The sequence below is a fragment of the Peromyscus eremicus genome, chromosome 5, assembly GCF_949786415.1.
Source record: "Peromyscus eremicus chromosome 5, PerEre_H2_v1, whole genome shotgun sequence".
In the NCBI taxonomy this organism is placed as follows: domain Eukaryota; kingdom Metazoa; phylum Chordata; class Mammalia; order Rodentia; family Cricetidae; genus Peromyscus; species Peromyscus eremicus.
In genome coordinates this window covers 43602931-43628135 of record NC_081420.1, presented here as the reverse complement: position 1 = coordinate 43628135, position 25205 = coordinate 43602931, and the positions used below count along the sequence as shown (strand labels likewise).

The 25205-nt window shown below is 40.0% G+C and overlaps 1 protein-coding gene and 1 non-coding gene across 2 annotated transcripts in view; both read right to left on the bottom strand.

Moving 5' to 3' along the window:
- Positions 1–25205, bottom strand: part of Pou6f2 (POU class 6 homeobox 2) — a 496744-nt gene that overhangs the window by 127064 nt on the left and 344475 nt on the right. The gene's annotated exons all lie outside the window — the stretch shown is intronic.
- Positions 24000–24107, bottom strand: LOC131912189 (U6 spliceosomal RNA). Its single transcript, XR_009379585.1, has one exon. It is a non-coding gene; the product is annotated as a U6 spliceosomal RNA (small nuclear RNA).

Sequence of the window (25205 nt, the reverse complement as noted above, 5' to 3'; positions counted from 1 at the left end):
TTATAAGCACCAGCATTTGACGGGAATCTTTGCCTGGTTCAGACTTCTGCAAGCACTGGCTTCTGGCTGGAAGTGGGGGTGAGGAAGGGTGTCTTTTTATCCTGAAACCTCCAGCCTAACGCATAGAAGGTGGTATTTGGAGAGGTACCATAGTGTGGGCTGAATTGTCACATAATCAGTAGTTGTCTTTGATAAAACATCAAGTTCCTTGATTGTTGCGAAGGGTTTAGAGAGCACAACCACAAGCCATCCTGGTAGTTTCAGGTATGTTTTTAGTGTTCAGATTGGGTGTTCCGCATCAGCCACACTTCTTCCAAGACTACCTTCTAAAGCCAGGTTCCTGGCTGAGGTTGGATATCTCCCATGGGCTGTCAAACTGATGGCCATGGGAATTATTCATCATGGACATGTTGCTATTAACAGACATGGAATTAACTAGTTAATTTTGGTTTCTGGAGTGCCCAGGAAGAGTTGTATTATAGAGGGGGAAAGCCATGACCTTGGGATTGTTGAAGATAAATCAGAAAAATCCCAGGTGTGTCAAACTTTTTGACACTGGGAAACATCATCTACAAAGTTCACATTTTAGAATCACTCATCCAGTTATAGAAGAAGGAGGAGAAAGAGGAGAAGGGGGAGGTTAAAAAAAAAAGAAACCATACACAGAAAAGTGAGGTTATGACTTTGTGTTGGGCTATCCTGGGCTGCAGGTTAGACATGCCCCCTAGTGAAGGGCCTGAGTTTCTTGTGAGATGAAGCCATCAGACAGCAACTGCCCTGCTCCTACATACCTTTCCAAATGTTTTTAGGACACAGGCACAGAACCTTAGGGCAGGACCTGACTGTAAGAGCCTCATAGAACTAAGATACTCAAATGAAAAAAAAAAATCTGAATATGGAGAACCTAGTGTCCTCAATTAGAAGCAAAGGGCACTATCAACAGATGCAGAATGGACCAGAGAAATGAAACCAACCACAAAGTTTGGAAGATTAATATTGTCAACTAGATAGGATCTAGGATAAGCCTCTCAGAACACTTGTGGAGGATTCCCTCCATTGGATTAGCCACTGAGGGATTTTCCTGGTTACATTATTGAATCTTCTCATACCTGCCCTGAACGCAGGCTTGTAGTGAGATCCCAGGGAGAAAGTTTTTTGCCTGCTTGTCTTTGAGTCTTACTGGTGAGCTTATCTACCTGGTCCCCAAGCTTGTCTATACTTCTGTTGCTGCTGCCCCTGCTGCCACCACCATCCCTTGCTGACATCAAAACCGAGCTTCTTTAGCCTTCCAACAGAAACTGAAGATCAGTGGCTCTCCAGTAATCTAGGGCTCTGGAGCATCCAGCCTTGTAGCTGAACAGCTACTGGCTCTCAGGGCAAAGACAGGACTGTTGAATTACTCAGACTACATTATGTAAAGCAATCTAAGGAATTCATTTAAAAATATAAGTTCATCCTATGGGTCCTGTGCCTCTAAGAGAACCTTGACAAAGACACAAGCTATTCACAAGTTCTGTTTGGTTCCATGTCCCTGTTTCTGACTATTCCACTCAGCTCTGGCTGTAATCAACCAGCTTTCTGTTTCTCCTTATCTCTCAGCTTAAATTCCTTGGCTACTGGTTGAGGTGGAGACAGATTTCAGTTTCAGCACCACATCTCTCTCTCTTTCTCTCCACCTCTCTCAAACAAGCAGGCAAAAACAAACAAAAAGCATTGTGCCAGAGTTGGACCTACATGTTGGATAGCAAGCTCTTGCTTGTTATCAGTTACTCTGGTCTGTTAAGAACAGTGCTCAAATCAGAGGCTGTGGAGGGTCATTCCTTAGCCCTCTGTGGATTGTTAGAGGACTGCCGGGCAGGAACCCTGCTATAGCACACCTGCTAACTTATTAGTTCTCTATTTTTGCATCATTACATGAATTCACTTACTCAACAAATATTTACTGAGTCCTTACTCAGTGCTGGTTATTGTTTAATGGAGGAGACAATGCCAAGCAAGGCCAGCCTCGTCCTATTCTCAGGGGACAAGCAGTCTTAGAGGTGTGTCCAGAAGTGATGGTGATATTATTAGTGACTGGAATAGCACTTGTGCACTGATAGAACACACAGCAGCCACTGTGCTGTGCTAATGTATGCAATGAATTATTGGCTTATGCTCTGAGAAATTGATTTATTTGTTCTCTTGTAAGTACTTTTCTTTTTAAAATAAAGAAAATGGAGAGAGAGAGAGAGAGAGAGAGAGAGAGAGAGAGAGAGAGAACCCAGACAGAGGGAGAGCACTCAAGCTGAGGAGGAAGGAAGCAAGTGGGCCTTCTTAAAAGTGGCCAAGTATCCCACCAAGAACATGGTGAGTAATGATTCTCCAATCCCACCTTTACCCTATCTTCCTGAAGGGAGAGAAATAGAGTCAGGAAAATAAAAATGAGCAACCTTGAAAATATGGTACCTGAAATGAGCCATTCCAGGAACTAGTGCATGAGTCCACTAATAAGAAATGGGCAGGAGGGGTAAATACATACAGACAGGAAGCAGAAGGGTGGGCACTGGGGTCTGGGGTGGGAGGAATGGAGAGCAACTGGTAAAGGCTTTAAAGTTTCTACTAGAGACAACAAAAAAGTTCTAGATCTACATAGAGGTTAAGGTGCTTAATGCTGCTGAGCTATATGCTTAAAGTGAATAAAATGGCTAATTTTATGTCCTTTACTGTAATTAGAAAAGGATGTCTTTAGTTCTGTGTTCACACACTGAGGCTCAGTGTGTGAACACAGAACTAAATAACCTGGTTATTCTCACTAGGCTCTTTCTATTCTCTATTTCCTATTGTTCTTTCTCACACAGATAACCCCCGGCCATTTCCTCATTCCCTGTCATGGCGTGGTGGTCTGGAGGGGTCAGTGTTGTCACCAGGCAAAGGCTGAGCTCAGGAGTATTTGCTTTTTGTTTCCTTGACTTCATGTCTCATGGGTGAACTTATGGAGATCACTGAGAGGTCAACTGCTTAGGGAAGAACACACTGCTCCCATTGGAGAGACATAGGCTCTGCCAGGCAGAGAGGTATCACAGTGTTCTGGTTAGTTTTTGTCAAACTGACTTAAGTTAGAGTTACCTTAGAAGAAGAACCTCAATTGAGACAATGCCTCTATCAGACTGCCTGTAGGCACGTGTGTGTGTGTGTGTGGGGGGGGGCATTTTCTTGTTTAATGATTGATGTGGGAGGGCCCAGACCACTAAGGGAGTGCCTCCCTAGGTAAGTGATTCCTGGGGAGTATAAGAAAGCAGCCTGAACAATCCATGAGGAGCAAGGCAGTAAACCATATTCCTCAATGACCTATGCTTCAGTTCCTGCTAGGTTCCTGCCTTGAATTCCTATCCTAACTTCCCTTCATGATAACCCCCATTCTCCCCAAGTGCTTTTGACCATTATGTTTATCACAACAACAGAAAACTAATTAGGACACACGGGTGCATTTGATATGATATTTGTTTCTGATATGAAGATGTATGTGAGGGGTGTGCAGTAAAGAAACTGCCAACATGGCCATGCCATGGTATGGGAAGGTTTTGTTGTAGATAAGAGAGAGAGAACACCCAGAGGCATCTGGGAGAGTCCAGAGCAGAGAGAGAAAGAAGTAGACTGAACATGGCCAGCAGATTGGAAATGGCCGGGGGTTATCTGTGTGAGAAAGAACAATAGGAAATAGAGAATAGAGAGAGCTTAGTGAGAATAACCAGGTTATAAGAGAGTAGCTGAGGGAGGGGGAAGCCTGTGAGCTGGAGGGAGTTTAGGGCAGAGAAGGAGATGAGAAGGGCTAGGATGCTAGTGTGGATTTTGAAATGTATAGCAAGTACTCCTGGGTAGGGTCTGAGGGATCCTGGGGGCTAGCATGGACCTTGATATGCTGTGCCACAGATATATGTTAATTGGAGAGCCATATGTCTTTTTTGCCAGAGGCAAGGGAAATGACTCCTTTTGGCAGACAGGAACCAGCTTCATGAATTCCTGAAGAATGCTGGCTTTATCTAACTGCTGGAAGTCCTCCAATGATCCAGGTTGAGCTGGACCTATACTCAATTTTGAATCAGTGGGTTTACCATTTGGGGGAAAGTATTCTTTGGATCTGATAACAGGGTCATTTCTAAGTTATGTAACTTACCACAACAGTGGCTTTTAGAAATTCTGGGAGGTCCTAGATGCTGTGCACAGCTGGAAAATACTGTGGGCTAAAAGTAATAGTGCCTTGTAATTTAGAAAATGCTGCCATTAACTATTATGAAGTAGCTTTCAAGACAATGGAATGGGAAAATGCTATCAATGCTATGCTATGCTACACAGTACAGGTTCAGAATGGTTCCATAACTTTTCCAAGTATACACCACTTGCCAATGCTCCAAAAGACTCTGTAGTAGGGTGTCAACTTTCCAATGCTTGTGAACACAACAAAACTGCATTTATAGATTGGGCAAACTATTCCTCAGTAAAGGTTTTCACAAAAGCAAGCACTCATTTGTATATAAATGCCCTTCATGGTCATGTTCTTGAGATTAGAGTACAAATACTTAGACATAGCAGCTATACCCAGCCTTAATACATGGGGAGGTGCTTAGTCTTACTACAACTTGATATGCCATGTTTTGTTGATACTTATTAGAGACTTACCCTTTCCTAAACAGAAGCAGAGGAGGAGTGGATTGAGGGGATGGGAAAAAAGGAGGAGTTGGGGGGGGGAGTGGCTGGAAGGAGAGGAAGGAGGGGAAACTGCAGTCAGGATGTAAAATAAATAAATATTTTTTAAAAGAATATTTGTTTAATGATGTCATTTGTTTCTTGAGGTAGTTTTTTTTCACATACAATGTTGGTCCTGCTATAGGAAAACCATCTTTTACAAGTCTGCTGATGGGAAATTAAGTGTTTATTTTGAGAATCAGAATGCTAATTTAAGTATGAACATTGGGTTTTTATAAAGAGCAGGGGAAATAGGAGGGGGCAGATAAGGGGTGCTGGTGGAGGAGAGGGGAAAAGGCCTCAGTGTACTCATGTGATGGTACAAGATGTCTGAAAGAAGGGAATATGGGATCTAGTGTGAGTTAACAGGAAGAATTTGGCTTGGTAAATTAAACATCTATTCACGTATACCTTAGACAATAACATCAAATGAAAACGAACCAAGAGTGCAAGGAAGCCACCCTTTCTGGTCCCCTCACTGAGGACAAGTCCAACCTGCATCAGTAGACAAAGATTTTTCGAATTAGATGGGAAAATATAGATGGTTAGGGACAGGATTTTGAAAATTCACAGAAGGTGAAAACTTGCTGGGAAATCTGCTTTACTCTTGGCGGCAGTCAGAAACAAGAGAAATCAATGCTGCTTCAGAGATAATGGGGGCCTGCCCCTCTCCACCTGGAGTTAATTCCAAACTATGGCTGCATAGGCCCTCACCCTTTTTTTTTTCTTTACATTTAAGGCGGAGATCAACATATTACTTGAGATGTCCAGGGTAAACAGGAAAATTCTTCCCTGAAAGCATCTGTGCAAATTTCCACCAATGGTCTGAACCAGCCAAGTCTGTCTCAGCTTGATGGCTTCCACCATCTCCAGCAGCCCATTTCAGGCTAGGGGCCCGGAATAACCAGGGGAGCTCCTTAGGAAGGACATTCCAGAGAGGCACATAATCTGCATTCTAAAGAACATTCCCAGGTGGCCAGGAGACAGTTGCCTCTTGACTGATGGTACAAGTGTGTGGGGCCTGCTCTTCCCTTGACCTTCAACTGGGACCTCTTCCTTATCCATCTCCCTAGGATCTTTAAGAATATTTCATTCATACCACTTGCTCTGTAAGAAAAGAAATGTGTGGGCGTTCTCTGGTGCTTTTGTGATTATTATTTTATTGTATGTCAATTCACTAATCTCTCCTGCTTTTATTGAGATTTGCGGGGCGCATGCTTGTTGGAGTACACTTAACAAGTATGGATTATGAGACATATCAGATTCATCACTAAGTAGGGAAGGTGACGTGTGCACGCGCGCGCACGCGCACACACACACACACACACACACACACACACACACACACACACACATGGCACAGCTGAGCTCTGAGCAGAGCAGAAGGAAGAAGCAGCACCTGTCCTATGGTGGCAGAGAAGCTAAGGGTGCGGTGCAACTGAACTCAGGCATTTGCTGAGGTCTCTTCAGAGAACAGTTGACCTCCTCACTACCTTGTCTGGCAGAATGGATCAAAGCTAGGCCTAAAGTATCAGAAAAATAACGGAAAGACTCTCCTCTAAAGAAATCGTAAAAGCCATCCGGATAAGAATCAAGATTTTTAATGTGTTTGTGAGCACCCCAAAGTGAAATTCTTTCCCTTCACTTACCTAAACAAGCCTGTCAATATCACCGCACTGTGGAGCTCTTTCCCACTCTCCCCAGTCCTTGGGATTTCCACTTTCATTCTTACCAAGTGCCAACCAATATTAAAGAAGCAATATCTACCCTGAATAATTTCCCCATGGGATTGAAGAACACTGAAGAGAAATACATTTTAAAATCTGAAAGGATTTTGCAAAGAAAAATGGCCACCTACCAAGAAATAGAAATTTCTGGCATCATTGCCATGTAGCTGCCTTCCATTAATGCAACTCTGTGGGTAAGAGCAGAGGAGCGATGCCTTCAAAGTTCTGAGGGAACTCAACTTCCATGAAGAATTCTTTTGCCAAACTGTCAAAAGCAAGGGCACACTAGGCCCAGTTTGCAAGCTAAACTTATCTTTGAGTGATGTGCTTTTCCCAACACAAACTAAGTGCAAATCTAGTGTAAATGTTAAGTTTTCCTTGCTAAGCCTCCATGGATTAAGTCACATATCTGGCTTAGTCAGTGTGGTAACATTGGTCAGTTCATACTAAATAGAATCTTCAAATACTATAAATACCTTTGACTGACAAAAATTAGCTTATAAGTAAGTAAATGCATGTGCATTTCTTAATAAATGCAGCTTCCTTGAAGGCAAAGTGTTTTGGATACTCTGATAGAGAAAAAGGCAGAGAAACAAAAAGGAGCTGAGGGTGTAAAGGTAGGCTGTCAGTCTCCACAAGCAAACAGGACCAGCTGTGGTCTTGCCAATCCCTCCCTGGGCTCTGAGACAGTGGCATTGCTATACAGTTGTAGTTGGGAGGAACCTGGTATGTGTAACTTCTTCACCATAAGCCTTTAAGTAATGCTGATGGGGGAATGTCTTTCTGTACACTGTGAATATGTGTTGCTCTGTTTGGTTGATAAATAAAGCCATTTGGCCTATGGCAAGGCAGGGGGGAAATTCAAAGAGAAAGACAGGAAGAAGGCCAAGAGAGATGCTAGTGAGTCGCCCAAGGAGCAACATGTAATGGGACGCAGGTAAAGCCATGGAACATGTGGTGATGCATAGATTAATAGTCATGGGCTTATTTAAGATAGAAGAGTTAGCTAGCAAAAGGCTTGAGCCATGGCCATGCGTTTATAATTAATATAAGCCTCTGTGTGTTTACTTGGGGAACGCAAGTGGTAGAGATTTGATCCGACTGCAGGCAGGCCAGGACACAGGAAATCTTCCAGCTACATAACACAATTAAGGCAAGGAAATGAAGTTCTATTAATAAATGTAAGATCTTCCTTATGAAAGGGAAGGTGTAAAAATTTCTGTTGGTCTCCATCAAATTTTTTAAGTCCTCTTCTGGTGTTAATGCAATGTCACATCAGAACCCTAAGGATTTTAACAGGCATTAGAAATTGAGCTCCCATGGACAGATCCTATGTGTTCGCTGATTTGCTTGACCGATGTTTGCATAACCCTGTGGGGATTAATGTGGAAAGTTGGTTCTTGATTTGAAATCCATTTGCTCTAAAGATGAGGTCAAGTTTACCCACCCGAGAATTTTAATCCACAGTTTCTGAGATCCTTCTCTTGCAGTTTTCAGAGGTTTGGTGAAGAATTACAGGGAGGGAGTGTCCCTGAGGATGACTGATTGCTCACTCTCCAGTGTGTGCATAACCAGGTTGTTTGACTGAAAAGTCTGAGATTCACCAGGCATTGCTGTGTCTATGTACTGTCTCTCTTGACATGATGTGAGTTTAGTATAGAGATCACATTTATGTGAAATGAGAAGTTCATGTAACACAAGCTGATCATTTTGAAAATGTGAAGAACAGTTGTTCTTCTGGTGGTCTTTTCTTAGGAAGCCAAGTTACCTCTTGCTAGCTCTTAAATTTTTTAAAATTCCAGCTAATGCTTATTAAACACGAATTTTCTAGGGAAAATTTCACTTTTTATTAAGATTCAAGAGAATCCACATTTGCTAAATGAGATTAAGGATAAAAATGAAAGGAAGAGAAGTTCTGTTTCTATGCTAATCAAACAGTAGCATGATTCTTTAAATGTAGAAGGCAGGGCAAACTGAACCCCGACTTTCAAAGCATCAGCATTCACTTTTCATTTCAAATGGGGATTTGCAAGAGAAAATATTACAAGCAGTTCAATGGCTGCTGCGCCTGGTTTAAACACAGCACTCTGTTCGCTCAACATTTCTTTTAGGCTATAGACACATGGGCCAGTGCTTATTTTCATGGTTGATTTAATCCATCCCCTCTGCCAGTGTGGGGCTTATTCCCTACAGTTATTCTCCAGTGATCTGTCAGTTCAGATTAAAAAAAAAGTTAAGTGACAAAGATGTGATGGCTGATTCCTTTAGAAGGCTCTAGAAACTCAAGTGTACTGTTTAAGATTTCTTCCCAAGAATCTGACTGTGTTCTCTTTTTAATTCCCTTCCTATCTCCAGGAGTGTTCCTTGTCTAGTCTGAACTGAAACTCCTTAAACAGGCAATTCAATTTTGTTCCTTTACAACAATTTTAGGTTTGCCAAAAGCTTTACAGATCTAACTTCATTGGATTCTTGCCCTTGTTATTGTTGTTGTTCAAAGACAAGGTGGGACATACTTCCTCTTAAAGGTGAAAAAAATCTAAGACCGGACCATGTGCACCAAAACTCTGCATAGCCTTCACAATAAACAATAATACTTCCCTGAAGTTGTATATAAGAATGCTCCCTTGTCAAACTTATCTAGATTTTTTAAAAATAAATTTATTACAAAATGACTGTGTGTAGCACAAATTCTAACTGATCTTAATAATAAAAACCTGGAGCCAGATATTGGGGTAAATGCTGAAAGATCAGAGAGACAAAGGAGCAAGGCACAGCCACCCCTTACCTCGCCAAGTCCTCAGCCTGAAAGGGCCAACAAGCTCCTGTCTCTACCCTGCCTTATCACTTTCTCTCTCTGCCTAGACATATCGCTTCCTGTTTCCTCCTCCCAAATGCTGGGATTAAAGGTGTGTGCCACCACTGCCTGGCTTCTATGGTTAACTAGTGGCTAGCTCGGCCCTCTGATCTCCAGGCAAGCTTTATTTATTAGAGCACAAACAAAATATCACCACAACTGTAAATGGCAAAATGCTGGTTAAGTAAAATAGTAAAAGTTACTCATACTATGTTATAAATGTTATTATTGTCTTATTCTTAATTTCTCTTCCCACATCTTCTGCATTTTAATTTTTTAGTGAGCTAATGCATATACTGCATTTTCTTAGTTTGTACTGCTGTATTAACCATTCAGTTCAAATAATTCATTTTAAGGTTTTTTTATATATAGTAAGTTAAAGAGATGGCAACTCATAGTTTTAGTGAAATACACTAACCATAAAATTACCTGGGAGAAAAGGTCGTCAGGAAAAGAATCTTAGGAAAATTCATAAAAGAGCAATAGATGTTGTAAAATGAATGCACATCTCACATATTTTTGACAAGCTGGCTTATTTTGAATACAGGAAGTAAAATAGTAGTATATTTACTTTGTCTTTGATGCACCATTGGAAAAAAAGAGGTAAAGACAATAGTATCAGACAGGACATGGTAGGTTGCACTATAGTAGTGATCCCTCTTGGGAAGGGTTAGAATACACTACAGTAACAATCTTCTCTGGATGGGTTAAAATACAGTGTAGCAATGAATCTTCTTTGGACAATCTTCTTTGGGTGTATTATACACTGTAGTAAAAATCTTAGGATGGGCTAGATTCACTGTAGTAACAACATTTTTGGATAGCTTAGGATTCATTATAGTAGCAATTCTTCCTTGGGTGGGTTAAAGATACACTGTAGTAACAATCTCCCTTGGATGGGTTAGATTCACTGTAGTAACAACCCTTCTTTGGATGGGTTAGATTCACTGTAGTAACATTCTTCTTTGGGTGTGTTATGATACACTGTAGTAACAATCTTCTTTAGGATACACTGTAGTAACATTGCTTCTTAAACTTGTAGGACTGGAGCCTAACAAGCTTGTTCTTTTACAACAGAGGAGACAGGGGTCTAAGCTCATCACAGACAGTTGGGTAAAACATTCACTGTCCTGACATTGCCAGGATGATGCCAAGAGGAAAGAGAACCTTTGAGAGTGAGAATTAAACACCCTGGCTTTTCAGTAAACCCCAGCACCTTCTTTCATCATTCATTGTCCTGCCAGCACCAGGACGTGCAGTTAGCTCCCAGAGAGGGAGGACCCTGAAAAAATGTGAATAGCATTAATGAGCTCTATAAAAGCTCCTCAGGGAGTTCACATATTTATTGCATTTTTTTTTGTTTTTATTTCCTTTAGTTTGATCTCATTACACCTTGTGCGAATCACGGAAGGAGCCCATAACTAGACTCTGATATCTTACTTAACCAATTAATCATTCTTTTTCTTTGTCTAGAATTTCTAAAACACAATGTGATCATGCATACACAAACACACACACACAGTTTGCATGTGTATAAGTGTTATTGTCCTGGCTTTGAGACAGAATCATGGTAATGATATTGAACTCATGATCCTTTTGTCTCACCCTTCTGAGTGCTAGAATTATAAGAGTATAGTACTATGCCTGGATCATTTTATTGTGTGTTTTTAAGAAGATACATGCTAGTTCTCATGGTGAAGAATTATACTTCAGTGCTCAGCCCAGTACTAGGGACTGAATGCATTCTGGTTCCAACTCACCTTTTAGACACTAGCCATTATGAAAACCTTCACTTTTAATTCAAATGCAGTACCTGGTGGTGTTTGGCTGTGCACAGCCAGTAGGCAGGGACACCCCACTCTCATACTTACGAAAACAGGACTTTGAAACAGTTTGAATTTGTTGATAGTTCTGAGCCTCCATAATACATGCATTATCTATTTTTCTTTAAAACCACCCAGAAGGTATGGCAGTCTAGCTTTTTGGGGGACTGAAGCTGAGTGGCAACTGTCATCTTGGGTAAACGCTCCTCTCTAACTTTCATAAGAGGACACCAAGTGTATCTTGATTATAATAATATGTGATTCTCTTATTGCTTGCAGCCTTCTCTGCTCCACTTCTTAATATAGTATATATATTCACTAAATAACAGGATACGATCATTGTTGAAAGCTGCAATGTGACTGGCCACTTGTTAGGTTTAGTTTGTTCTTCTTGCCTAATGTGGATCACATGCTCTCTCTTGTTTTGTTCACAAAAGAGCGATATCATGGGAATGGATTGAAGGGACCCACACTAAAGTTTATAGGAGACCAACATGCCTATCATGCAGAGAGACAACTGACTCTAGAGAATGTTGTAGTCTTGTTTTTACACACAAAGTCAAGTCCTGCATCCATTCTTGAATAACTATGTAGACTAAGTCAGTGTCCACTACACATCTGAGGCCATGTCCTACAGGTTCTGTAGGAAAATTTTGTTTCTAAGCAGCAATTTATTCAAGGAAGTTCATGGGGATCTAAGGATTTAGGATTTGAAAAACTGGTAAGTTGATCACACTTCAGTGGAAAGCCACACACATCCAAGAATATTTAGGCAGTCCTGGTGGGGGTGTGGAAGACATGAAGTTGGGTGGGAAGGAAAGAAGTTGGGGGAAGGAGTGTGAAGCTGATAAAAGCATGTTGTATAAAATTCTCAAAGAACTAATACAAACATTTTTAAAGTACATTCAAAGAGGGAATAAAAAATGTAGAAAGTCCTTAAATGTTATCTGGTTAGACAGAAAAGTGTTTCAGATGAATAGAACAAATCATAACTGTAGAAAAATGAAAAATATTACTCTAAACATCATCACCTAAATTCTACCTAGTCTAGTCTAAGGAGGCATATAATAGAGCATATAGAATAAGGATGTCTGTTTTGAAGGTCAAGTTTTTAGTATGTCCAGGCTTCTAGAATGTGGATGTTAACCAAGCATAACAAATGTGTTGCCCTAGTTTGGGGACAGAGTTACTTGTGGATGTGCTGTCCCACAGGTCAGTTCCTTCTCCCATTCATAGCCATGTTCCACTCCTCACCATTACCCATGTGTGCTCTGTTCATAAGTGAAACTGGGTGGAGGCATTAGGCAGATAGGTACATATTCTCAGACAGTGCTGGTAAAATTACAGAGCTTCTCCTTCTATAAAGAATTAAATCATCAAATACCAACCCAAAGCTGGTGACTGAACGTTGTTTAGAGGAGTTAAAGACCCGAGTTACTCTATGAAATGTCTCACCCTTGGTTGCCTGGAATGAGGTAATAGCTCCTTGTTTTTTTCCTCTCCCACTCTTCACTCACCTTCCTTTCCATTTCTTTTCTTTCTCCACCTCTCCTCCAACTGCATCACTTCTGCCCCATAAGCCCATATCCACTTCTTGCTATAAAAATAAGTTAGTGCAGCTCTCACCTCAAGTCACAGAAGCTTCCTTTTATAGCTGGTGATAGTTAACACAGAGACTTACATCAGGTCAAAGTGTGGTGAATGGTTGACCATGGGGTGCTCAGTTCCAGGAATGAAACATCTGTATCATTCCCTGTAAGGCTCAAGGAACACAGTGGAAGAGAGAGTGGAACAATGTGAGAGCCAGAGTTTGGGGAGGAATGCTTTGAAACGGTGTCTTCTGGGTATCATACTTATGAATTTGCTGCAGCTGTGGCTATAATGTATGGTAGAGGGGCTGATGAAGCCCTACTCCTCACAGAGGGCATATGGTTCAGAAGAGAAAAAGACGTCAAAGTAGGAGGGGGATGGTTGGGAAGAAAAAGGCTTTCTGTGGAAGAGGGGAGAAAAAAATGTGATGAAGGGTAAAAATGCTCCAAACTCAATACATACATGTATGAAAATGCCAAGTAATACAAGGAATGAATTAGGCCACTTGCCAGGTTAAAGTTTGATTCTGCTCATGTGTATTGTGTTCACATTCTACCTTGGAAAACAGACACAAATAGCAGTTATAATACCTTGTGATGCTCTCTTCCTATTTATTCTTTATAAGTGTGTATTTCTAGTCTTCACATTAAAATCCTTCAAAACCTTACTCCAATTTCACCTTTCAGTTGAACTACCTGAAATGTAGTTGAACATTTTGAAATGGCTTCATGTTCACATTTTGAAATGGTGTCTTGTTAAGCTCAGGTTAGCCTCCAATTCTGTGCCCTCCTGTCTCTGCCTCCTAAATTTAGGGATTATGGAAATGTACCACCGTGCCTGGATCATGCTTGACTTGTTCTCGATTCACTTCAGTTTCTGAAATGGTCTCCTGGTAGAATAAAGGGTAAATTATTGAATCTAGTCTGAAAAGGAAAAAGAGAGGATATAGATATGATATGATATAGATAAAAGGGTAGATTATTGGATCTACTTTTAAAGAGCAACAACTTGTGTAAAATGTTTTAAATTGCTATAGATTTGAGTTTATTACAAATTTAAGGTTAATTTTGCTATACTGTATGTATATTTATATTCCTTTTTAAGGTATTATGTTTGTGCAATTCATTTAAAATTGTAATGTATAATTAAGAAATACAGATTAATAATTAGTAATCCATGTTAATCAAACTTAAAGTCATGTTAGTTAAGTTTTCTAGGTATACATAGATATAATTAGGTGGTTAATCTTCAAACACTTCAAAGACCTACAGAATATGGAATTTAAAATGTTTTAAAAACTTAGACTTTCTAGACAGTGAGACACGTTTGTTCCTGGCAGCATCCATTTACTTCAAAGAGAAAGATGAACATTGAAGACACTGTATATGGAGTTTATCTTCTTCTTGGCAAAAATAGCCATTTGGGCAAGAGGCTGTTCTTGCCTTGACTGCTGATAATATGTTGTATAAACTGGACATGCAGGACCCATAGAAAAGTGACCACTGAACTTTGTAAGGCAAGATGGTCCTTCAGGTTCCTGCTTCACAGAAGAAACTGCCAGACATTCTACAGGACACAGAGAGAAGTGATTGAGAAACTCTATTCCTATGGGCTGAAGATGGATGCCCAAATGTTACAGAGGAATTTTGGATGACAGTCCAGGCAGCCAGTTCTCTCTGTCATTCTAGATTTTTGGAAGTTACTTACAATGCACTCTGTATTTACTTAGGTAATATTATATCCTTCTGGAGTCTTTAATGTAGTTGAAGACTAAATAGTTATAATTATAATTTTACTTGGTTATGATAAAAGATAAATTAGATATGAAACTTTGGGCTCACAAATATAGGATAGATGATAGTATATTTTCTTTAATTTTGCCAAATACCAATAGACTCAATATTGTAACTATAATTCTTGGTTGATAACTGTTTTTTATATGTAATTTTACTATGTTAAAGTTAAAATCTTCCTTTTTGATTAGCCAGAAAAGGGGAAGTGCTGTGGGATGTTATTCTGTATGCTGTGAATATGTGTTGCTCTGATTGGTTAATAAATAAAATGCTGATTGGCCAGTAGTCAGGCAGAAAGTATAGGTGGGATAAGGAGACAGACAATGAGAATTCTGGGAAGAGGAAGGCTGAGTTAAAAGTTGCCAGCCAGACACAGAGGAAGCAAGATGACAAGGCAGAACTGAGAAAAGGTACCAAGCCACATGGCTAAACATAAATAAGAATTATGGGTTAATTAAGTGTAAGAGCTAGTCAGTAATAAACCTGAGCTACTGGCCGAGCAGTTATAATTAATATAAGCCTCTGTGTGTTCACTTGGGGGATGCAAGTGGGAGAGATTTGTCCCAACTGCCGGCTGGCCAGGACACAGGAAAACTTCCAACTACAGTCTCCCTCAACTCCTTCACCCCTCCCTGCTGCTGTTTTTCTCTGTTATAACCCTATGTAGATGATACTAGATTTATAATGAGGTTCCCAATAAACCTATTGGAAGTTGAAAGCACCTTGTCAAAAATGTATCTGATATACCTAATCTGTCTTGTCTATCTTAAATATTCCTAGGACACTTATATGGGCCGATTCTGAGGATCTCATGTAATGGGCTGAAACATTGTTTCTGCTATAATCAGAAGTGTGGCTCCATCTGCCCAGAATGTGAAGGATTGCATTGCATTTTGCTAGCCAGGGGCAAAGATCCAAATTCAGAACTTAAAGAATGGTTCCATTGAGTATATATTGTTTCCATATCATTGTCACATTGGAAAATTAAAATGAAGGCAAGTTGGGCCCATCTCTAAGTCTTACAACTAATCTAATGTTTCTATGTAGCTGCTTCTATTCCTCCCACTGAGCACACAGTAACTGCAAGACATGGTTATTGGAACACTGAAGTTTTCAATTTCTACCAGGCCAAGCATGAGCTATGGAGGTGAAACAGCAATAGTATGGACCGTCTCAGAACTTGCACTAGAGAGTCCCATGGAGACAGGAGTGATCTTAGAGGAAGTGTATCAATGGCACAAGGAAATCTGTACCTGAGAGGTCATGATTGACAGGTTTCAAAATGTTCTCACAAGAGTATCTTTCAGAAAAAAAAAAAAAAGCAACTATTACATCCTCAAGTCCAGTGAGCATGCAGGCAGCCCACAGTAGTGCCACTCAGTTTTCTCTTTCCTCAAAAGGCTGGGTATGATTGATGAGAGAGGAAGAACTGAAATTTAGGTGGGGATCAAGGAAAGGAAGTTGGCAGAATCTTTCCCCTATGGCAGGAGGAAATGGGAGAAGTGGGATGTGGGATGTAAGGAGAACTGAAACTCTGCATCAAGGTGGAGTATTGATGACTGCATGCGTGCATATGTACATTCCACCTACCCACATGGGATGAGTTTTCCCTTCATTATAAACATTCATTCAGAATGCAACATGTATTTATTGACCATATATCTCAGTCTATCAAGCCTTTGGGGGCAGAACAATCACCTAGGGTATTTACAAAGAGCCTGGTTAAAGGGCTGTCCTCACACAGGCTTTATTACATAGCTATGCAGTGGAGTGATAAAAGGATTCCTTTAAACAATACTTTGGTGCAGGGGCCATCAATTCATGCTTGAAGTAGTATCTTAGAGTTCTAGGCATTGGGCTTGCTGCCTAGAATGCCACAAGGAACTGTGCATGTTTCTTACCCTTAAAAATACAACAATTTATGCACGTAGTGAGTAAATCACTGACAGATGTGAGCATACATTTCTTTATTTGGTGGTTTTACAAACATAGGGCAGTAATAGAGCTAGTGTGAGGAGGCGAGGTTGGAGAAAAAGGAAGAAAGGGAGAGGCAGAGAACAGTATGCCTAGAAAGAAGAGTTTTCTGAGGAAGATGATCGCTCAAACGCACCCCCCCCCCCCGCCCAAAGAAGGAGGGTGTCTTTGCTCACAGTCTGTGAACCATGCAAGAACCAGACTTGGCACAGTCCTTGGAATGCATCAAACTGCAATCTCACCCTTAGTAAGTAAAGGAAATGAGAACCAGAGACCTTAAATGCTTTGTTCAAAGGGAAAGGTAGGATTGTTTACCTCTATAGTTTGGATATATCTCAAACCAATAAACTCTTACTGGCTTAAAGTTCTAGAGACAGTTCTACATCTAATGTTAAAATCCTTGTAAATACAATATATGTTTAAATGAGTAAAATAATTTAATAAGGCTTTTGGAAATTTCTTTCTGAAGAACTATTTTATTGAACATAATGCACACAAGCAATCCCTATGGTAATTTATTATGTCATAACTTTTCACTATAAATTATTAAAACTGAAAAATGTCATTGGTACAGAAATTAAGTTGTATATATATATATCTTCATTTGTTTGGACAGCATGTATTAGCATGTTATATTTCAAGCACAGTGATTGTATCCTGAGAAGTTGTAGATTCAAAGAGAAGATATTCCCATCTGGAAGGGCTGCTTGTCTCTCTGGTGGGCACAACTCTTTACAGGTTACCAACAGGCACCAGTCATAGGGACAGCCATTTCTAATCCTGCCAGTTGGGAATCAGTTTCCATGCTGTTGACTCAGGGAGTCCACTGGGAAGTTTTTCTCCCTCCAATGTATTTAAGGTCTGGCAAAATAACTTTTAACATCTATTTCCTTCTAGGGTAAGGATGACTTGCTTCAGAGGAAGTGGGATATGAGAGAGAGATTTCTGTTCTGGATTAAAGCATGTTGCTAATCTCAGGGGAAGGAAGGAGAGCTCCTGAGCCTCTTCTGGGAAGGGTATCCTCCCTCTCAGGGGGAATATTGGGAAGCTTGTGCAGTTTTGAGCCATGCTTGTGCACTGTCTTCTGGTTCATTGCTCACTTTCAAGTGCAAAGATTTAAATAGAATAAATAGTTTAGAAGACACATGTCCACATCACTCATTTTTTTCCTCATGTGCTATTAGGCAGTTAATAAAATCAAGTTCTATCTAAAGGCATAATTTCAGCAATAGCTCATCTTCCTCCAGCTACAGCAGTGGCTTATATGTAGTAATGTGCTGTATAATGACATTTGGGACAACAATGAACTGAATGCTTGAATGCATGGTAGTAGGCTTATAGAACTGTATTGTGATGGTAGTCGTGTAAGTCTGGACAAGAATACTCTGTTTGCACAACAATGAAGCCTTAAGGATGCATCTTTTGGAATGTATTCTTGTTCGGTGATGCGGACTGTACTTTGAGAGTCTGCAGGTCTAAATTTAGGTAACCAGTAAACCTAGTTTTTCATATGAGACAGTATACAGAGAACTGTTCTAGATCAACTAAGGTGCTTCTAAGTCTCAAGTCTTGCATGAAAAAGAACACAAGGAATTTCCAAATATATGAAATTCTATGTGTCTCCAGGTGTGATTCACCCCACACTGTGGCTCCTCATTCACAAGTGCTACATGGGAGCTAAAGCTTGTTTATGTTTCTCAGCCATATTGCCTAGATCCTAGCTTTATTGTCCTCTGTCCCTCCGCATTCTAGTGGGGATGTCAAGTGCATGTGTGAGTGAGACCACAATTATGTTTTATTAGCATTTGCAACTAAAAAAGAAAAGATATCAAATGCTAAGTCTGTACCAGTGTTCATAGGATCACCAGCAGCTTGATATACTCAAACTTATAAGCCCAGTAATGTGAGTGATACTAAACAGGTCTTTGATACAGGAAGATTGAAAGTAAGATGAATATGGATTCTATAGTAGAACAAAGCATGCTACTTTTAAAATTATTGCCTTGGCCATTCTAAATGCTGTTACTTCTGTTGTTTACATTATCAGGGTAGAATGTAACTGAAGTTTTCCTTGTCCTGCCTGGCCCAAGGTCAGGACAAATCTCTCTCACCCACCAGTCCTGCAGCTGCTCAGACCCAAGTAAACACACAGAGACTTATGTTACTTATAAACTGTATGGCCATGGCAGGCTTCTTGCTATCTAGTTCTTATATCTTAAATTAATCCATTTCTATTAATCTATACCTTGCCATGTGGCTCGTGGCTTAGTGGTATCTTTACATGTTGATTCTCATGGCAGATAGCAGCATCTCCTGACAGCCTTCCACTTCCCAGAATTCTCCTCTCTCCTTAGTCCACCTATACTATACTTCCTGCCTGGCTACTGGCCAATCAGCATTTTATTTATCAATCAATCAGGGCAACAGGAGAATACTGCATAGAACTTGAATTCTTGACTCTTGACTCTATCTCAGCCAGCTACTATCACTTCAACTGGAAAGAATTTTCACAAGATATTACAAGGTTGAAATAAGCCTGTCTAAGTTATTTTGTCAAATTGCTTATATGTTGTCTATAACATTAGAAAGATTAATGGCTGCACATGGGTGTTATAGAGCTAATGGGAGCAAGAGTATGTAAACTCTTAGGTCACTCAAACTTGAGTGAGGCACAATAGAAGGTTTTATTTTCCTCCCTTTGGTTCTCCTAACCTGTCGCTATTCCTGCTGCTAGACTAGCCTGGTGGGGCATGTGTGGGATAGGTTTAAGAGGAAAGAAGGAATGAGAATGGCAAGAGAAATAAAGGAGGCAGTCCTTTGGATCACCCAGCTGCAGAGTCATGATGCATGGCCTTGAGCACAGGAAGGCTTCCTGCCCAGATGATGGAGGATGGGGAGTGTCCATGGACAAGTGGTTCTTATTTTTCTAAAGCTTTAGAGTCATCAGCCCATAAACACAAACTAACATAGTTTTTTTAAAAGAAAAATTGATCATTTATGAAGTACTTACTATGTGTCACACTTAACCTCTTCTCATCCCACACTCTGGGACCAGTGAGAAGACACAAATTGGGCAAAGAAAGTGATGCTAGGCTTCCATAAACTTCCTTGGAAGAATTAACATTGTGAATATTGAGGAAATCTTTGCAAGTGGGAAGATTATTGCAGACAATTTGTAGAATTAGACTGTCAGACCTCCCTCAGAAACTGAAAGCTGTGCACACATAGGTCAGCCACTCAGCAAAGGACAGGCATCAGACTCTTCTTTCTAAATCTGGGAAGCAGAAATCCATCATGGACCAGCTGAGAAACAGTAAAGGGTTGAATTCAGCACCACAGAGGTTTGGGGCCTCTCTGTGTTTTAACTGTGATCACTTGAAGCTTTGTCTAGACTCAGTTTTTAAATTTGTGGGTTGTGTAACTGGATGTGGAGTTTGCAGAAAAAAATTGACAATGGTAAAATTTTGAATGCACAACAACCAAAAGTTTATTCAAAATCAACCACAATGAGTCTAAGTTTGCAGCCATGCCCACCTGTGCTGTATCACATGACTTCACTGTAGCCTTGGTTCTTAGCACAATAGTACACACTGGATGGAGAATCCCATAATGCCACAAACTGCCAATAAACATTGTCCCAAACACTGTAGCTCAGATTCCAGACTACTGTCTGTGATGAACTGCAGTGTTTCAACTCTACACTTGATTCTTCCAGCTCTTATAGAAACATGAAGTGTTAGTTATGGAAAACAGGAGCTTTTAGTATTTTCCTCAGCACATACATATCAAATTAGTATGTTTCACAATTACACTGTGTTAGAACGTTTGATTTTAAAAGTTGTTTGAATTTGTAAATAGAGGTTTGTGAAAAATTAAGTGACTTTTTTCTTGGGATCAGTTTAGAATTTTGTTTGTTTTGTTTTGTTTTGTGTTTTGAGACAGGGATACTCTGTTTAACAGTCCTGGCTGTCCTGGAACTTGCTTGGTAGACCAGGCTAGAGTCAAACTCATAGAGATCTGCCTACCTCTGCATTCTGAGTGCTGGGATTAAAGGAGTGTGCTACCACTGCCCCACTCAGTTTAGAATTTCAATAATTTCTGAAATGACCCTAAACATACTTCTGCATTTTTGTTGCATTTATGCAAATTGGTATTCTCAGTGCTGGTAATTATAAAATAAATATATATATATATATATATATATCAATTCTGAAAGCCTTTTCACATACTCCATATCTTACAGAGTCAAAAACCAGCCAAAATTTGATTAATGCAAAAATAAGCACATCTATATAATTAGTATACAAATTTGTTTTCATTTTAATAACAGGTAAAATTATAATCCAAAAGATTGTTTCAAAATAAATTTCTTTAGCATTTATTATCAATAATGCTTTGTTTGTAGATCTGTTTTTATACCTATAAATCTAAAACTGTAATGAATTTTTATGTGTGAAAGGGGTCATAGGTGAGTGGAAGAAAGTTTAAGAAGCCTTGACCCATAGTACTATGGCCAGGATATGTCCTGTAAAGTTCATGAGGCTGCCTCCCATCTCTTCAGATGAAGATGAGAAAGGAAATTCGTTTCTTTTTGTAGGCTCAGTTCTCTCTAATATCTTTGCTAAAAGTTAGTTCAAGTGTCTTAAAAACCAAAAACCTTGAATAATTTACATTCCACCTTTTAAAGCCAAATAAGTACTTTTGAAATATAATGACTACGTGTTTTAAATTCTGGCTGTTATTTTGAATGTTAATATAAATGTCATATCTTCTCAACTAGAGTCAAGATCATGAGTATCCAGACCTGTCAATTCAAGCCTGTAATCTCAACTACTTTGTAGACTGAGAATGGAGGATCACAAGTTCAAAGACTGCCTGGGTTACACAGTGGATTAAAGGCCAGTGTGGGGGAAACTTAGGAAGATTCTATGTATTCCATATTCTAGAGGACTTATGTTTAATCCCTGGAATCTCAAAGCCAAACCAAGACAAAAACAAGCAACCAAAACCCCCACCAATTGCTAGTAGTCTTTCTTATAAGTTCCAAGAAAAACTGTAACCTCCCACCAAAATGTATAGGGCAAAACAACTTTAGAAACTTTGCTCCTTCTCAAAGATTTTCAAACTTTCCTCTGGGGAGAGACAACATTTTGCTTCAACCAAGGACTGTGTATAGATGGGAGAAATTCCATGGTGAACATGTTAATAATTAATATGATTTTCAAAAGACATAAGAGATGATATGCTTGGTCAGTTATAGTCAGTTGATGACTCCTGTTGGGATTGCTGTAAAACTCTTCAAACCCTGCCAACCAGCTGTGCAGGTTCCTGTCACTAACAACGCTGCCATTCGTAAACTGAGTGAAGCAGCTAGGTACCTGTTGGCAAGGGCTTAGTTCAACCCTCAAGTGGAAATGTCCAAAGCTCTCATGTTGCAGATATGAATAGCATTATGGAATATCTTATCTGGCGATCATCTAGTGTAGACTCTCACACACGGTGAGAATTTCTTCTGTAGGGTTTCTGTCAGGAAACATCCAGTATCTTTTCAGTTCCTATAGGCAGGGACCCTGGCCCTCTGTTCTTGAGGATGCTGATTTCAACATTGACTCTGAATGTGAGATTATTTTCTTGGAAAACTATTCTCTATAAATACCCTAGTTCTGTGTCTACCACACCACTGAAAAAGCCCTTTATTTTCTTTTTAATAAAAGTTAAGGTCAGTTCACATAAAGGCAGAGGATACATCAGCTTGCCATAACGAGATCTGGTGTTCAGACTCGTGATGAAACAGCCCTTCATCTGGGCCTCACTCCCAGTCAACAGTGTCAAAGAGCTGACTGGAAGGGACAGTGCCGAACTCTAACTTATTTATCCACTCAGTAAATGTTCCAATGCTAGCTATGTTCCTGCCACTGTTACGGGAATAAAAAAAAACTGAGACAACATAGATAGCAATTTGTATCCTTAAGAAACTTACAGTCTAAATGATGGGGACAGATGAAAAAAAAAAACAAGACACATGAAGATAGAATAGATTAGATGGTGACAATTGTCAAGAGAAATCAGGTAGAGAGGCAGGAGTGGGGGAGAAGCCCTTAGGAGATTGTGGAGTTGTAGGTAGGTCAGCAAAGGACTGAACTGTCAAACAGGTGAGAGGCCAGGGTATTCAGATGTGGGGGAAGAATCCCAGAGGCTGAAGCATCATACTAGGTCAACAAGATGGTGGAGATGTGGGTATCAAGCACCAGGTAGCCAGGTTGGAGAACCTGGGACAGAAGGAAGGCAGTGTATGGAGTGGGAGGAAAGAATAGGGAAAACGGAGGGTGCAGGGTCTTAGCTGTTGTAGCCCACTAGATTTCCTAGTGGCTGTACCCATCAGGACTGCATAAGAGGTTGATTGGACTACGGGCCTGAGTATCAGGTGTTTGTAAGGGTCTACACTTGACTGTAACTAGCAAGGAGGAGGTCTTTTGCCCCACTGCTTGGCATTGTTATAAATAGACCTTTGGAATAAAATTCTGGGCCGGCAGATAAGGATCCAGGCCCACCCGAGTTTATTCTGTGTTTTCTCTTCCTTTATTTCTAACCAAGTCTCTTATTCCTCATTCCTCAAAAGGCCCTGGGGTAAATAATGGTGGGGGCTCATCCCCCACACTTAGACATCATTGAAAGAGGACTGGGTTTCCTCTGTGTAAGGTGCATTCTTTGCCTATCATGCGGTTGACTTTTCCCTAATGATAGGTTCTCTGGATTTATATGTAGTGGTGACTTAAGTGCCTGAGTGACAACTTAGCTAGTGTAAAACCTAGTGTTCTGTCTTTCAGAAATTGGTCGAGTTTGCACCATGTGTTCTGGAATTGTTTCTGTGGAGAAGCTGGAGACAAACTCATTATCTGTCCTTTCTAAATGACTTGTTTCTGATGCCTACCTGCCTGGATAGACAACACTCAAGTTCAAGGACCTGCCTTGTAGCAAGCATTCAGTATTTTCCCCCAGAACATAAGTTTTAAAGCTGGTTCAGTCCTCTCTTCACTGATAGGCATTTTTCTATGTCTTCTGAAAATCAACTATATTTACGCAGGATCTCTACATTCCTAGTTATTTTCTAGTTCTTGGAATCTATGCGGTTTGCTCCGCTCTCCTTGCAGTGAGATATGTGGTGGTATTAATTCTGTTTCTGGCAGTGTGTATTCTGTTATTGATGCTTGTAATTTATTAATTATTTATTTTTTCCTATTAATCTCTTCTTTAATGTTATCATTATTACTTATGATGTATTTTTGTAGGTCCTAGAGTATTTTAAAAATGCCATTGAGGGCTCTTGTTCAAGATCTTTTTCACTGATTTAATGTCTTTTTCCAATTCGCTTTATAAAGGAAATTTCTTCCTTAGATTTTCTTTGTCTCAGAATAGATTCTTTTTTTTTTTAAATCAACACATTGCTTTTATTACCAAGCTACAAAAAAATGAAGTATGCTTGAACTCTTAAATTCTTGTGGCTTGTCCATCATTCAAAGATATGGAATGCTTCATGAATTTGCATGTCTTCCTAATACAGGGGCCATGCTAATCTTCTCTATATCATTTCAATTTTTAATATATGTACTGCTGAAGTGAGCACCAGAATAGATCCTTAATTGTACTTTTCATCCTTTGTTCCTTCATTTGATGTCTAGCCCTATACAGCTTTGCTTATCCTTACATGTGACTGTATCTGTAAGTATAGCAATTTTTGTCTCTGTCCTCACCCTTAGCTACACAGGTGTAGCCATCTCGCTGTATTACCTCTAATGCTGTAGTAGTAGTCATCCATCCATTAATCATCAAAATAGTTCAACAGCTAGTTATTAGACATCAAGTAAGTACCAGATACTATTTTGTATACTCAGGGTAAAACAGGTTAAAATCTTTGTCACTGTGAAGTTTCCACTGTAATGGAGGGAGACAAAAATAAATGATAAGCCTACATAGACTCACTATGTAAGATGGCAAAATATGTGGTAAGACCAGGTTACCATTGGGCATTTTTAGAAAGTGATGGGAAGGTTGGATGCGTTTTTTTATATAGAAGAACCATGGTTACTTTTCACATCTATAATGCATGTTAGGTCACCATTCTTCTCTGTCAATTCTCCAGCACTCTTTTCTTTCTGTATCAAGATCATATGGCCCTCAGAGGTTCAGATGAAGGCTGGAGCACTTTGTAGATTGAGTAGGGAGACAGAGAAAGGGATCAGCTGTGACCTTGGGCAGGCAAGCCTTCATTGCTCTGCATTTCTTCACCCTACCTATTATGCTTTAGATATAGTTTGAGTAGGTCCTCCCAAACTTCATGTGTTATAAGCTTGGTCCTTAGTGTCACCATGTTGATAGATAGTGGAATTTGGAGGGAGTGGGTAGGGCTTAGTGTGAGGTGCTTATATCTTCAGGTGCTACCTTGAAAGGGATTGAATTCTTGTGGGATCCTAGCAAGTTCCCTTTGAGAAAGGGTTATGACAAGCTCCTTTGTATCTTACCTGCCTTACATGTAATTTCTACCATACGCATAGCTATCATCTTCATGAGGCCTTCATCAGAGGCCAAACTGATCAGGCCACTGTATATTGTCTTTTTAGCCTCCAACAATGTGAGTTAAGTCGTCTTTCCTTTATCGATATTTTCTTGTGGCAACAATAACAAAGAAAATGGATTAGATTAGTTTGCAAGGAAGTCTCCACAC